A 16,742-nucleotide genomic window follows, 5' to 3' on the forward strand; every position below is an offset into this window, starting at 1 on the left:
AACTGTCGTCAAAGGACAGTTAAACAACTAGAATATCAAAGATATCGAATTAAAACTAACTTGTAAGTTCTTATCGCTATTAAAGACAATAGTATTACAATATACAATATATATTACAATATAAAACACGAGCTGTGACTTTTGCTACCTGCATGGACTCCAACATTTATCCATTGACGTCATGGTCTTGACGTCATGATGGAAGGACATGTTTTCTCGAGCTGTCAGGAAGTTGTGTGAAAAATATGCAACAGTGGAGAATTTAACAGCTGTGAAAGACCGTAAATGTAATCTATTGAGATATTACATATATCTGCTATGCATGTGAAAAGAGTGTAAGCGGATGGGAAGTATTTGTTTGGATATTCCTTGGATTGGATAATTGTGTTTGTCTCACAGCAAGAAGGGTCGCCGAGCATTGACGCTCACTGATCCACAACTTACAACGGATCACTAACCTGTACGTAGTTACATATTATTAATGGATAAAACCTCTTTATCCTGTTCTTTCATCTCCTGAGTCTGGCCTTTATAAAGACACAAAAAGACAGTGTTAACTTAGCTCCGATTCAGAAAGTTCTGACACATCCTTAATAATGAGCGCTCAAAAGTCTGCTAATATTCCGAGTGATGTTTCTCCGGAACGAGATGTATTTCTCGATAAACTCTTAAAAACATTTCAATGTAAAGAAGTCGTGTCAGTAATATGTTCGACCGTCACAGAAATCATTAGGCCTACGTTGCGCGAAGAGATCGATACGTTGATCTCACAAAACAAAAAAACATGAAAAAACTATGTCATCTCTCAATGACAGATTGAGTGAGAAAGATCAGGCCCCGATTTCTCGAAATAAACTTAAGTTTTTACTCATATTTCAAACTGAGTTGGACAATTTGAAACAGATGAATTTTTAACTCAACTGCATTTTTTGAATAAAAAAGACCAAAACAACTTAAGTAATCTGTCCACCAAACTCAAATTGTCTGCTATGTTTGAGTTTAATATCGATTTTAGTTCATTCTGGGAAATGCATTTTCTCAAATTTGAGTAAAAACTCTAACTTAAGTCGAAACTCTGACTTAAGTTTGTTTCGAGAAATCGGGGCCAGGTCTTTCAGGATCTCAGTTACCGCCTCGACAGGAGCGAGCAGTACTCAAAGAGAAACAATCTCCGTAAATGAGGGACTTCTGAGTGTGAGGGGGAGAACACGGATGACGTGGTGGTGAACGTCGCCAAGTCATGTGGAGTAGACGTAGTGCCCGAGATATTATTGATATAAGCCACCGCGTTCCAAGGAGACCATCCACATTGATGGAACAGGCCCGTCCTATACTCAGACTCTTTCAGTGTTGTCACAACCCCTAGTGTACAGTACACAACCCTGTGCACTTAAAAGAACCCACGAATCCGTTGGTATTTGACCAGATGGTGGCCACATGAATACCTGCAAACACCTAGTTGCGGGTACAACAACGTGCAGTGAACATGGACAAAGTACTGTGACTATGTGCCCCAGTCCACCCAGCTGTGAATGGGTACCTCGTTAGGATGAGAAAGCCACAATAACTCGGTGCGCCTAGTGGCTGCAAGAGTTGTATACTCCCCAGGGAGTTGAGATTGATAATGCGATGTGCCGTTGAGATTGACATCCAATGATCGAGGGAAAAAAATACCAGCGCTTTGAGCATGCACTAGTGCGTGGATATGTGCGCTATATAAATATCCTATCATGTCATATCACTTGAGACTAGTCCTATATGGCAGTCAATAACAATACACACAATACAAATTCTGTGTTTTGACTGCCTTAGCAAACGCGACACACATCAAGCTGTCCGTTAATGGTAACTATTAAAAATAGAAGTTGCTCACCTTGTAATACTCTAAGGTTGAATTTGCAGGAAACTCGTTGTTTTTGGTTATGTTTTTATTTTGCAAGAAATACATCAAGTGGTGTTCATGTGTATCGCTACTCCAGTTACTTAACTACAGTTATATCATTGGTGATAAATTACATATCTATATTTCAACATAACACCAAATACTTTGCGTAATTTTCATGAGAACCGGTTATTCCTTCAATCAACACATTTGTTAGTCATGTTTTAATCAAGCTCAATATGAAGATATTTGGAGTACAAATGCATGTTAGTCTGTTCGTCTTGATATTACAGATCATACTGTCAAGAAAACCAAGTTATTTATTTTGTCAACCTATTTGCAATTCATGATGCGTTAGTCGGTTTCAACTATACTCATGCCAATAATGGTTGTCACCCCCTCCCACCCCAACCCCCCTCACACCTCACATCCCTCACCCGACACCCCCTCTCCAATTAAAAAATTGAAGGAGGTGACAACCATTATTGGCATGAGTATATGAAGATATTTAGATTGTTGATGCATGTTAAAGTGTTCGTTGTTCTTTCAAAGGTATTTTCATGATAACCTAGTTGTTCCCTTTAATTCAGGTAGAGTGTAATTGTGTATTTTTCTCTTGTAATTAATCGATTTTGCAATCGACTCTTTGATAGTGACATATACAGGGCAATGATCACTACACACAGGATCTAGAACACCCGACTTTAGTACGGCGCTAACACTTGAAACAAAAATAAGATCAATAAATGCACTAGAACTAGGTGTAATCCTTGTAGGTTCAGTTATAAGTTGTGTTAGTCCAAACAGAGACCATATAACAAATGTAATTGATTAAAGCAACAGGCCCAGATGATATTGGCAATAAATTTCTGAAAATGAATGCAAGACAATTAGCAGTTCCCTTATCTGAAGTTTTAAATTTATAATTAAAGAATAAAGTGTTTCCTGATATCTGGAAGGAGGCATCAGCTGTTCCTATACACAAAAAGGCAGTATAAATGAATGCTCTAACTATCGACTAGTCGCACTAACAGGTTGTGTATAGATTTTCGAAAAATGCATCTTTAAACATGTATTTAGTCTTTTTAGGGATAGTGAAATACTTATAAACTTACAGTCCGGTTTTATGCCAGGCGATTCAACGGTAAATCAATTAACGTACATGTATTACTTCGTATCGTGTGCATTAGATAGCGTTCAGGAAATTAGGGCTGTATTTTGTGACGTAAGTAAGGCTTTTGACAAGGTTCGGCATAAAGGTGTTATATATAAGCTAAGACGTCATGGTATCGGGGTAACATGTTGAAATGGTTTGAGTGATCTAGACAATAGAGTTCAGCGAGTTGTTATAAATGGTTACACGTCTGATCAAAGATCAATTTTAGCCGGGGTTCCCCAAGGCTCTGTCTTAGGACCCCTATTGTTTATAGTTTATATCAACGACATCGTTGAAGGAATTAACAACAATATCCGTCTCTTCGCAGATGACACATCACTTCATGCTATAATAGATGATCTTGATAAAAAAGCTCTGTGACTGAATAATGATCTAGGTAAAATTTCAGATTGGGCTGTCAAATGGCAAGTTACATTTAAACCTAATAAATACAGTTTTCTCGTAAAGTACAGCCCAGCCCTAAACGAAATTTAACAATGAAGGACAGTAATATTAATGACGTTGATAGCCATAAACATTTGGGACTTACTCTACAGCACGATTGTTCCTGGACTGACCATGTTAACTGTATCGCTAAAAAGGTTGCACCCATGGTAAACTGTCTTAGTGGTTTTAAATATCGTCTCTCACGTAAAACTTTACAAACAACGTACAAACAATTTATTTTGCCTATTTTCGAATATTGTTGTCACATCTGGGACAATTGTACCAAACAGCAAGCACCCTTGAAAACCTTAATCTTGATGCACTTAGATTTATTTGCGGTGCTATTCGCGGTACGAGTCATAATAAAATTTATGATGAGACAAATTTCCAACCACTATGCACTCGAAGATACATCCAAAAACTAATTTTTTTTTATAAAATGGTTAATAATTTAACTCCAAAATATTTGAGTATTTTCGTCCCTCCTAAGGTATCTGGCACTACAAACTACAATTTCCGAGATCGTTTGAAACTCAAAACTATCGATTATAAAAGTGCAAATTATGCCAAGTCATTTCTCCCAGATACAGTACAATTGTCGAATTCTTTGGCTACCGATCACAGAAAATCGGCTACCTTGGGTAGTTTTAAGAAACAGATTAATGTGTCAAATAATAATAGTCACAACTACTTAAATTTAAACTCTGGATCAAGATTCTGTTAGATTATCCATTCACGCCTCAGGCTCGGTTACAGCGATTTAAACGCACATATATATCGACGATTTATTTCTTCAAATCCTTCTTGTTCTTGTGGCTATTGTTACGAAGATCCAATTCACTATTTCTTTTCTTTCCTTAATTACACTGACATAAGAAAAAAACACTTGTATGCTATAGGATATGACATTAAATAATTACTATACGGCCACTCTAATGAATCTACTAAAGATAACATTGAAATATAAGATCTATCCATTCTTTCGTTGTATTCTCAGGCAGATTTGTGTTGTAAGTGGTAAAACCGAAATTGCACAAACGAGTACTTTTCCGGCACTAATTGTTCTAATGTTATAAGCCATATTTACAGTTATTGATTGTTACATTTCCAGAAAGCTATTGTTTGTTTCTTAATAGCATGCTTTTCTCCTCATGATTGTTAGATTTAAAATTTATTTGTATTCCGGACCGGTATCCAGATAATCAACAAACTGCTTGTTTACCAATCCGGTTCCACTTTTGGAAATAAATATGTTTAAAGCATTTATCCATTTACAAATTATATCAATTACAATGTTTCATACAATGCAATTTCTTTTCAAAAATAATAAAATAAATAAAACCTAACATTATTTACAGATGCGACAACTGGTTGTCTAGACCACGGACTTTGTTTACCCCTTTGATAAAAGTAAATTGGCACAGCTCCAACGGCCGAAAGCTATGAATACACAATGCCATTTAGAATGTGGTGAAATGTATCATATGTCATATATAGGATAACGCTTTCTTGGACTCAACCCAACAAAAGTACTAGAATCTGTACTTTACAGAGAAAGTGTATTCATAGCTGTTAATGTAGTCGTTGATTTAGCTGTAAAGGTTTGATTGTCGTTAAGTACTATTGATGATGTGGCTCTGGATCCAGCGATAGTGGCTCAACCATCTTCGTATCCTCTTTAAATAGTGGTTTGTAAGAGTTGTATGTGTTTCGTAATTGGTTATTTGATAACATTGTTGATTAGTTTCTGCTTTGTCTTGTTTAGCTTTTGTTATACCTAAAATACATGGAAGCCCTAGTAGAACCTCTGGCTTGACCAACTACCGCGGAGATGAACACGAAAACTATGAATGTCTGTAGCAGAAATAGATGGCTGTATTCTTATTCCCGCATTTGATCCTAGTGATTCCAGAATTTTTGTAAATACCAGTAAAGAGGGACGCAGTCAATGTTAGATATATTCGAAAATAATTTGTTACATACAGTAAGGATAAAATAAAGGTGGCGTTGTAGTTGTGAAGGCTCATCAGCCGCCAGGTATGGACTATCAATTGGAGAAGCTCTGAAAGCCCAAGGCCTTGATGATCATATCCAATAATTTTAGATCACTTTTGCATGTGTTCCATGGATCGCAAACGCAACTGGTCAATGAAATAGCCTGTGATTTAAGGGATTAGTATGATAAAGTGCAGGGTTCAAATTAATTCACCACATCTGTGTGAGTAAATGGTATCAAGAGATGAATATGCATATGAACTAGGATGTAAGTATGTTTTCGATTTATCATTAAAGAAAATTATACAGATCATTGTTAGAAATAAAACTTTCGAGCATCTCCTCATTCCTATTTGTATCTGAACTATCTCAGTTGATTGTGGTAGCTCAATTTATCCATAATGATCCAGGGTTTTGAACGCTGGTGTAACAGCGCTTGATGATCAGTGAGTGAGTTTAGTTTTGCGCCGCACTCAGCAATATTCCAGCTATATGGCGGCGGTCTGTAAATAATCGAGTCTGGACCAGACAATCCAGTGATCAACAGCATGAGCAGCGATCTGTGCAATTGGGAACCGATGACATGTGTCAACCATGTCAGCAAGCCTGACCACCCGATCCTGTTAGTCGCCTCTTACGACAAGCATGGGTTACTGAAGATATATTCTAACCCGGACCTTCACGGGTTCTTGAAGATCAGATTGTTGAAGAGAAGAAGAACATAATGTGAACACAGTGCTCAAAGTTATACCTTGAACTGACGTATTAAGGGGAACAGGGTTACGTATAACAAATTGTCTCATCAAAAGCCCTGGAGGAGAAAAGGAGTAATATGAAGTGTATTGCCTAACATCAAAATGATCTTTGCCTTTAAAACAGGTTTCTATAAATGAAATGCCGATGGTATATAATCCTCTATCATTAATTGTAAAACCTTTTAAAATATCCACAGAACAATGTTATATGAGCTGCACATGGATGGTCAGTTAGAGGTTGTGAGTGGGAGTGGGCTCTACTTTAATGGATTGGTAGTGAGTGAGTGAGTTTAGTGTTTCGCCGCTCTTAGCAAAATTTTCCAGCAATGGGCTTCACACACCAAAAATGGACTTCACACATTATACCCATGTAGGGAATCGAACCCGGGTCTTCGGATAACGAGCAAACGCTTTAACCACTAGGCTACCCCACTGCCTAGATCCTGTACCCCTGAATAGGTAGTGAAGGATTGACCGCCATCTGCAAAGGTTCAAATTGGCTTTTAGGGGACATTTTGAGGGGACGACTGAGAGAAAGACACCTCTAAATGCTGGAGTGCTAACTGTCTGTATGGGAGTAGATATATCTGACAGAGCTTTAGAGATCTGAGTACGTTCACTATGTTGAGTTTGAATCCACCAAGACTATGACGTTGACATGACGTTAGTGTCATGGGAGCTCTGAAGCCAATGGCTCGAGAGAAAGCTGCATCTGTGTATGAAACGGTTGAATTAGTAGAAAGAGATACCAGCTTTTTAGCTTTAGAGGAAAAAAAACATTGTTGGTGTGTTTGAGATATGTTTATAGTGACTGTCTCACAATCATATAAAGGGCATGATTTGGATGAGGCCAAGTGTTCTCCTTCGCAGAAAGCACTCTTGATGATATTCGTGAGCGCCATCTCAACGGAAACATGCCGTGTTGTTACGGCAGAACTTGGCCTCATGATCAATCTTTTGACATTTGAAGCGCAGAAGGGTATATGGATACATACACCTCCACTCCGACCGGATTAGAATTGATCTTCAGCAACCCATGCTTGTCGTAAGAGGCGACTAACGGGTTCGGTGGTCAGGCTCGCTGACTTGGTTGACGCATGTCATCGTATCCCAGATCGATGCTCATGCTGTTGGATCATGAATTGTCTTGAGCTGACTGGATTATTTACAGACCGCCGCCATAAAGCTGGAATATTGCTGAGTGCGGCGTAAAACTAAACTAACTCACTCACTCACTCCGATCCACTCCGTATTAAAGTATCCAGCTTTTATACACTTTAGACAAAAAAGCAAGTCAGTGTTTAGTTTGATAATACTGCCATCATGTATTTTTTGTCCCTTGATTTCTTAGCTCATTAGGGCGGTGGGGTAGGCTAGTGGTTAAAGCGTTGGCTCGTCACGCCGAAGACCCGGGTTCGAATCCCCACATGGGTACATTGTGTGAAGCCCATTTCTGGTGTCCCCCGCCGTGATGTTGCTGGAATATTGCTAAAAGCGGCGTAAAACCAAACTCAGTCAGTCAGTCAGTCTTAGCTCATTACCAATTTCCCCTCATGCCCTGCATCTGACTATGCCTTTGCTGGTTTGAACGTTTTGTGCACTAGGACAACAAACAGGTGTCAATTTAATTTCAGGAGATCGTCAGATTGTTGTCTTCGTGCACATTTCACGATCACTAACAGGGATCCGTTTCAGAGACCGCTAGCATTCTTCACTAGTCAGCATTCACATCGAATTGCCTTGGAGCCCGTGCGAATCAACAGTTTTTCATCAGTAGAAGAACCTCACAATGAGCCTCGGCCACAAGTCAACAATTATAGAAGATGCTTCATGTCTACACTTTTGTTTTGTTGTACCAGATGGAATGGTGCCAATGTGAAGGAAATACGTTCAGCTTCCCTGCTCGCCAAAGAGGAAGGTGTTACAACGAAAACTAGTTACATATATGTTATATTCTTGCAAATAACATACTGATATAGTTGTAAAATCTAAAAGACGTAAGGTCAGGCTGAAACTGAAACACACACACACGCACGCACGCATGGACGCACGCACACATGCACACCAGAATTAAGAGATTTATTTTGCCAGATTGGCCCATGTGTCACCGTTTTCTGGCATTGCACTCCTAGCTAATTAATGCGTCAATTAATTCTGCTTGGGAACAGTGCCGGCAAGGAAATTGGTGAAAGGACAACAGGTGTCTTCTATTTCCTTGTGTTTGTTGATGTACCTTCATACTTCAGGCACGATGACATACTGTCAGGTAAAAATGTAACCGCTCCGTCAGGCACGAATACACACTGTCAGGTAACAATGTTACCACTCCGTCGGGCACAATGGCACACTGTCAGGACATAATGTTACCAATCCGTCGGGCACGATGACACACGGTCAGGTAATAAATGTTACCACTCTGTCGGGAACGATGACACACTGTCAGGTAATATATAATGCAACCACTCCGTCGGGCACGATGACACACTGTCAGGTAATAATGTAACCACTCCGTCGGGCACGATGACACACTGTCAGGTAATAATGTTACCACTCCGTCAGGCACGAAGACACACTGTCAGGTAACAATGTAACCACTCCGTCGGGCACAATGGCACACTGTCAGGTAATAATGTAACCACTCCGTCAGGCACGATGACACACTGTCAGGTAATAATGTTACCACTCCGTCGGGCACGATGACACACTGTCAGGTAATAATGTAACCACTCCGTCGGGCACGATGACACACTGTCAGGTAATAATGTAACCACTTCGTCGGGCACGATGACACACTGTCAGGTAATAATGTTACCACTTCGTCAGGCACAATGACACAATGTCAGGTGATAATGTTACCATTTAAAAAATTGTTTTGTTCCTTTCTTTTTGAATTTTGTTCGTTTCATTTTTGATGAAACGATTTCCTGATGGAGCACAGGTATATCTTTTTTGAACGCAAGTGTTGCCTTTTAATTATTTGTTAAATATTCATATTAATTTATATCAACTCCATTGCACACGGATTCTCACTGACGTGACTGATCCCTACCGTCATATCCCAACTGCGAGGTCGATGCTTATAATGTCTTCTCCAGAGATCACGTCATGAAATCAAACGATCGAATCTCGGGCGCGGCGCTAAACAATTATGGTTAGTGATTTCATAAACACCATGGGATATATCGTTATAGCTCCTGAAATGCCAAGTCAAACAAAGAAACCCACAGATACCAAACACAATACGGTGGAGAAACTGTATAGGTTCTTAAATAAATGAGTGCCAAAAATAATGGCGACTTTATCATCATGCACCCGTAGAGACGTGCTCCAGCATCAGGGTAGTTCTATTTTTCTCTCGAAGGATTACAGGACGCAGTCATTATTCCGCTCCAAGGAAACGGGCCTTATTCTCCTATGACAACTTAACTCCAGAAGAAAGGTATTCTTGAGACCGACCGTACAAATTCATTCGAGCCTTTGCCTCTGTGCAAAGTTTCTGGTGGAGATGGATGTCAAAAGACTTTGTCCGTTGTCCATTCTCATTTCTATCATTTCAATTCCACGTTCCCTAGCAGATGGGGATGTACGAATTGGTTATTTTGGGAGGATTGAAGGTTTTAACGATTATGTCGTGAAGACCTCCGCTCTTTGGTCGAGGAAAACACCTGGGCGTGTGTCGAGTTGCGTCATGGCCTGTATGGGGGATCTGAACTGCAAGTCTGTGTTTTACAATACTGCGTCAGCTGACTGCACAGGCCATTCTACGGTTTACACAACATCGTCGTCGGCCACGACGGAAGCAGGCACGATTTACTTCGAAAACAAAACACCAGCGGGTAAGTATAATAATTACTCCTCATTGTATCAAGTAATCTGAAATTTAGGTATATTACTTATAACTTTTATAAGTTATTTGTCTTTGAAAAACTTTTAAAAGGTATTAAATATTTCATATTTCAAATCTTTCATATTTTGCTTATCAAGTAATCTGAAATCAAGGTGTGTCATTAATATCCTTTAAAAAGTTACTTGTCATTTGGAACATTTTAAAAAGTATTTAATGTTTCAAATTCACATTTTTCATGTTTTGCTAAATTGTAATGATTTTTCGGTCGCAAGGCATACGTATTTTTCAAGCAACATCTTTTAGGGCCCTTCTTATTAATGTGTCCTCTCATGTAATCATTTCCTTCAGACAATAAACATTTTTGTTGGAAACGTGTATAAATAGCGTTGTAGGATAAATTGGAAACTGAGATTGTTATGATCTGCGAGTGCGGCGTTAAACAACATTAAACATTGTTATGATCTGCACCCTGGCTGGGGGGTTAAGAAGCGTAAAATAATTATTCCGCTACCACGTCATTCAAAGTTTATTTATGTTTTCTTCATTTTTAAAAACACAGGTTTCGTTTTAACCTCCCTCGAATTTTACAACAATCCATAGTAGCAAGGTGAAAGGTGTAAATCCTGATCCACAAAGTAGAGGTACCCATGATCCCTAGTATAGTGGTCTTACCTTTGTGGTTGACGATCCATAACCTCAATTATATTGTATCGTTTCCAAATAGTCAAATAAGTTAAGATTTTAAAACCTATCCTGTAACTGTATAAATTGATTAAGTCATGGTTGTCATACTGCACACAAGCACATACAAGTGTGAAGTGACCAATGCGTTGAATGTTTCACAGTCTGTGACTGACAAACTATGGAATAGGTACCAACAAGCTTAAATTGTTCGGAACCATTCACGTCATCACACAGCAGCTATAAGACTACCACACACACTCTATAGTGTACAAAAGTATTCACAATACACCAGAACCATCTACTCATGACCGACAATCAGCAACATACATAACTGCCACAATACACCAGTCTGTTCATCATCCACAATCAACAACATACACAACTACCACAATACACCAGACTGTTCATCATCCACAATCAACAACATACACAACTACCCACAATACACCAGACTGTTCATCATCCACAATCAACAACATACACAACTACCACAATACACCAGACTGTTCATCATCCACAATCAACAACATACATAACTACCACAATACACCAGACTGTTCATCATCCACAATCAACAACATACACAACTACCCACAATACACCAGTCTGTTCATCATCCACAATCAACAACATACACAACTACCCACAATACACCAGTCTGTTCATCATCCACAATCAACAACATACATAACTGCCACAATACACCAGTCTGTTTCATCATCCACAATCAACAACATACACAACTACCACAATACACCAGACTGTTCACCACACACAATCAACAACATACATAACTACCCACAATACACCAGTCTGTTCATCACCACAATCAACAACATACACAACTACCCACAATACACCAGTCTGTTCATCATCCACAATCAACAACATACACAACTACCACAATACACCAGTCTGTTCACCATACACAATCAACAACATACATAACTACCACAATACACCAGACTGTTCATCACCCACAATCAACAACATACATAACTACCACAATACACCAGTCTGTTCATCACCCACAATCAACAACATACATACGCAACTACCCACAATACACCAGTCTGTTCACCATCCACAATCAACAACATACACAACTACCACAATACACCAGTCTGTTCACCATACACAATCAACAACATACACAACTACCCACAATACACCAGTCTGTTCATCACCCACAATCAACAACATACACAACTACTACCACAATACACCAGTCTGTTCACCACATCACAATCAACAACATACATAACTACCACAATACACCAGACTGTTTCATCACCCACAATCAACAACATACACAACTACCACAATACACCAGTCTGTTCACCATACACAATCAACAACATACATAACTACCAACAATACACCAGACTGTTCATCACCCACAATCAACAACATACACAACTACCACAATACACCAGTCTGTTCATCACCCACAATCAACAACATACACACTGGCTACCCACAATACACCAGTCTGTTCACCAGCCACAATCAACAACATACATAACTGCCACAATACACCAGTCTGTTCATCACCACAATCAACAACATACACAACTACCCACAATACACCAGTCTGTTCATCACCACAATCAACAACATACATAACTACCACAATACACCAGACTGTTCACCATCCACAATCAACAACATACACAACTGACCACAATACACCAGTCTGTTCATCACCCACAATCAACAACATACACACTACCACCACAATGCACCAGTCTGTTCATCACCACAATCAACAACATACATAACTACCCACAATACACCAGTCTGTTCACCATCCACAATCAACAACATACATAACTACCCACAATACACCAGTCTGTTCACCATCCACAATCAACAACATACATAACTACCCACAATACACCAGTCTGTTCATCATCCACAATCAACAACATACACAACTACCACAATACACCAGTCTGTTCATCATCCACAATCAACAACATACACAACTACCCACAATACACCAGTCTGTTCATCACCACAATCAACAAACATACATAACTACCACAATACACCAGTCTGTTCATCATCCACAATCAACAACATACATAACTACCACAATACACCAGTATGTTCACCATCCACAATCAACAACATACATAACTACCCACAATACACCAGTCTGTTCACCATCCACAATCAACAACATACACAATACCCACATACACAATGTCAACTTCTTTGATATGGTTCAAACGTTTTTCCTTTTTCCATTTGTGTATCGCATCTAATCCCACGACATATAGCCACCAGCAATAAACCAGACTGTTTACAACACACAATCCAATCAGCAAAATACATAACCAATATGACACACCACACTGTATAACACTTACAATCAACAACATACATAACTACCCATAATACACTATAACGATATACCTAACTACCCACAATACACCAGTCATCCGCAATAATCAAGAAATATGTTTAATGGATGTCAACTTCTTTAATATACCATTCAAAAGAGTTGGGGATATTGGATGTACAAGATAGGACAAAATGCAAATGATGACGCCAAAGAGAAAAGTGATGATGAATAGAAATTATGGAAAATTTGAAAATTTATTCCATTTCCTTTCGAAATGTTTCATCTGTTTGGATATATATATAACTTTTTCTCACATGCATTGGGATATGATTGACATCCATAAAACGTTTTCCCTTGTTAATATCACATTTTACATGTCATTTAGAGACCAACAGTACATAACTACCCACAAAAAATCAGAGTGTTCATAGCCAACAATCCAAAACACAACATACATAACCACCCATACTACACCAGACTGTTCATCACCCACAATCAACCAATCAACAAAATACAAAGCTACCCACAATACACCAGTCTGCTCATTATCCACAAACTCAAAAATACAACACTACCTACAGTTCAGATTCCGACACTTGTAAATAAAGTAAGAAAGAAACGTTTTGGAAATAGCTTTGTAAAACAACACATTAGAATTCGGTTTCCTTTGACTCAGTATATACATACACATGCTACTGTGATATGTTTCGATCTGGCCTTCAGTCAACCAGCAGCAACAACATACACCAAGCTGAATTAAATATACAACGTTAGTTTACAAGAGTTGACTATCCTCAGAAACATCTTCCGGTTCAGGTATTGTTCAGTAGATGATCGAGCATCTGAATATTCTGCTGGGAAGGTCACAGGATGTCTGGAGGCTATTAATAGGTGTAATGCACACAGCACTCTGGTGAATTGGCGATACACGTCGGTGACTGTGTTCGTCCATGTGTGGGAGTTCACATGTCTGGGAAATAGGTGCATTGCGTTCGATTCGGTTGACTGTGGCGGTATCATATTTTCTCATGGTTCCTTAAACTCATATTATCTGTTCACTGTTCACATTGATTTTACACATAATGCACATATTAAACGTAATCTTAATACTTACCAGTGTGTCAATACATCCCTTCAAGTGTGGTTAAAGAGAAAGTAACAACAAACATATCATAAGATAAAACAATATTAGATATATACTCTTTTCATGGCCTTACAAGTCTTTTGAGCATGAAACACGACCCTGATCAAAACGTTTCTTCTTTGAAGACGTGACCCGTAAGGACAAATTATTTTTACAATATATTCAAGGAGTAGCACTGAATTATTCTTTAGATACAATTTTCAATATAAAGTATTTAAATAATTTAATCCTGTCTGAAGCATAAAGCAAAAATTTATATCTCGAAGTAAAACATTCTAAAATGCATTATTGCTAACATAGAACCAGTTAAACATACTCGTATTCCGCAAAGCTAACGCCTGTTAATAAAGCTCTTTCGTATCCCAATAACGTTGATCGATGCTCATGATGTAGAACACTGGAATAGTCCTGGTCCAGACTCGATAATTTACAGACCATATAGCTGAAAGTATTGCTGAGTGCTGGGGATACGATGTCATCTGTCAACCAATTGGGTAAAGTCAGTGAGACTGACCACCCTATTCCGTTAGTCAGATCAACCAAGTCAGCCCGAGATATTTTTTTTGTGATTAATGAAACTTTTGTTACTTTAAAATTATTTCTGAAACACAGTTTACAGTACACTGAGATTCAATATTTCTGACAGTGCTAGTTACAGAGCCTCAAACGCCTTTACAACCAGTCTGTATAGAACGCCTTTACAAACATCAAGGCAGGTAATAGAACGTTATAAATACAACACGTATAACAAATTAATGCATTTGTTTTTATTTGAGATTTGATGGTGATCTGTGGTTTGATGTCCTGTGTTAAATCTTCTAGGGCAGTGGGTATAAATAGAAGATTATTATTTATCGATTATACGTTTCTTATGTGTATTCTGGAAACAGATAAAACGAGAAAAAATGAAACAGTCGCGCTAAACCTTGCTAACATCTAAAGGACTGACAAGCAGTATCACATCGTTAGTCAGAATGCTGGATGATTTGCTTGGTTGGTTGGTTTGTTGGTAGGTTACCTTGATGGCTGGTTGGTTAGTTGGTTTTAACACCGCACTCAGCAATATTCTAGCTATATGGTAACCGTCTGTAGATATTTGAGCCTGGACCAGACAATCCAGTGATCAACATTATCAGCATCAATTTACGTAATTGGGATACGATAACTTTCAAGTCAGCGAGCCTGACCACCCGATCCCTGTAATCCGTCTTTACGACAAGCATGGGTTGCAGAAGACTAATTCTAACCCGTAATTTTCACAAGTCGATTACCGGACGGTATTCTTATGTTGATTCTTATTAACAAATGTTTAGATGCATTCAATTTTCATCTCAGTCATGGTTGGCATAATTTTCTTTCATAACTTTAGACTATTATCTGTTTACATTAACAATCATTTTACAATTAACATTACTCGCTGTAATTGATCTGACAACTGTCTATATTTAAGACTATTATCTGCTTACATTAACAATCATTTTGCAATTAACATTACTCGCTGCATATAGATCTGACAACTAGCTATATTTGTCTGTCAGCATCAACACACGTTCTTGCTGCATATAGATATGATAACTGCCTTTAGTTGTCCACGATCATTAACACGCATACTTGCTACATATTGATCTCAGAGCTAGCTATATTTCTCTGTCAACATTAACACGCATCCTTGCTGCACATAGATCAGACAACTGTCTATATTTGTTTATCAACATTAACACACGATCTTCTTGCACAGCGATCTGACAACTATCTATATTTGTCTGTCAACATTAACACACGTACTTCCTGTACATACATCTGACAGCTGTCTTGGTTGTCCATGAACATTAACACAGGTTCTTGCTGCATATTGATCTGACAACTGAATATATTTTTGTCTGTCAGCATTATGCCACCTACATTGATCTGACAACCGTCTATATTTGTTTATCAATATTAACACATATACTTGATACACATGGATCCAACAACTGTCTGTATTTGTCTATCAACATTAACACGAGTACATGCTGCATATTGATGATACATATGTCTATATTTACCTGTCAACATTAACACACGTACGTGTGCATATTGATCTGACACCTTCTATTTTTCTTTATCTGCATTGCTGCATATTGTTCTGCTGCATATTGATCTGACAACCATTTATATATAGGTTATCACGCGAGGTGTGTTTTTGGGATGTAATGGTTAATATCCTGCATTAGGAATAATCACTGTATTTAACGAGGCCTTGGCGAGCTAAATGCATAGTGTTTATTCCTAATGCAGAAGGATATTAACTACCTCAAAAACAAGTGTGATAACCTATTTATCATACACTGTCATTCTTGCTTTATAGTTTAAAAAAGGCGTTTTCAAATGCCACAAATCATGAAACTAAACTTCGTGGAATGTCTATGACGTCACGAATATGTGCGTAGTAATAAGTTACGTCACAAGCCCGGTGACATAATTTTCTCCTGATCACTCAGCT

The sequence above is a fragment of the Haliotis rubra genome, unplaced genomic scaffold (genome assembly GCF_003918875.1).
Source record: "Haliotis rubra isolate DU_JTF1 unplaced genomic scaffold, ASM391887v1 Scf45, whole genome shotgun sequence".
Lineage (NCBI taxonomy): Eukaryota > Metazoa > Mollusca > Gastropoda > Lepetellida > Haliotidae > Haliotis > Haliotis rubra.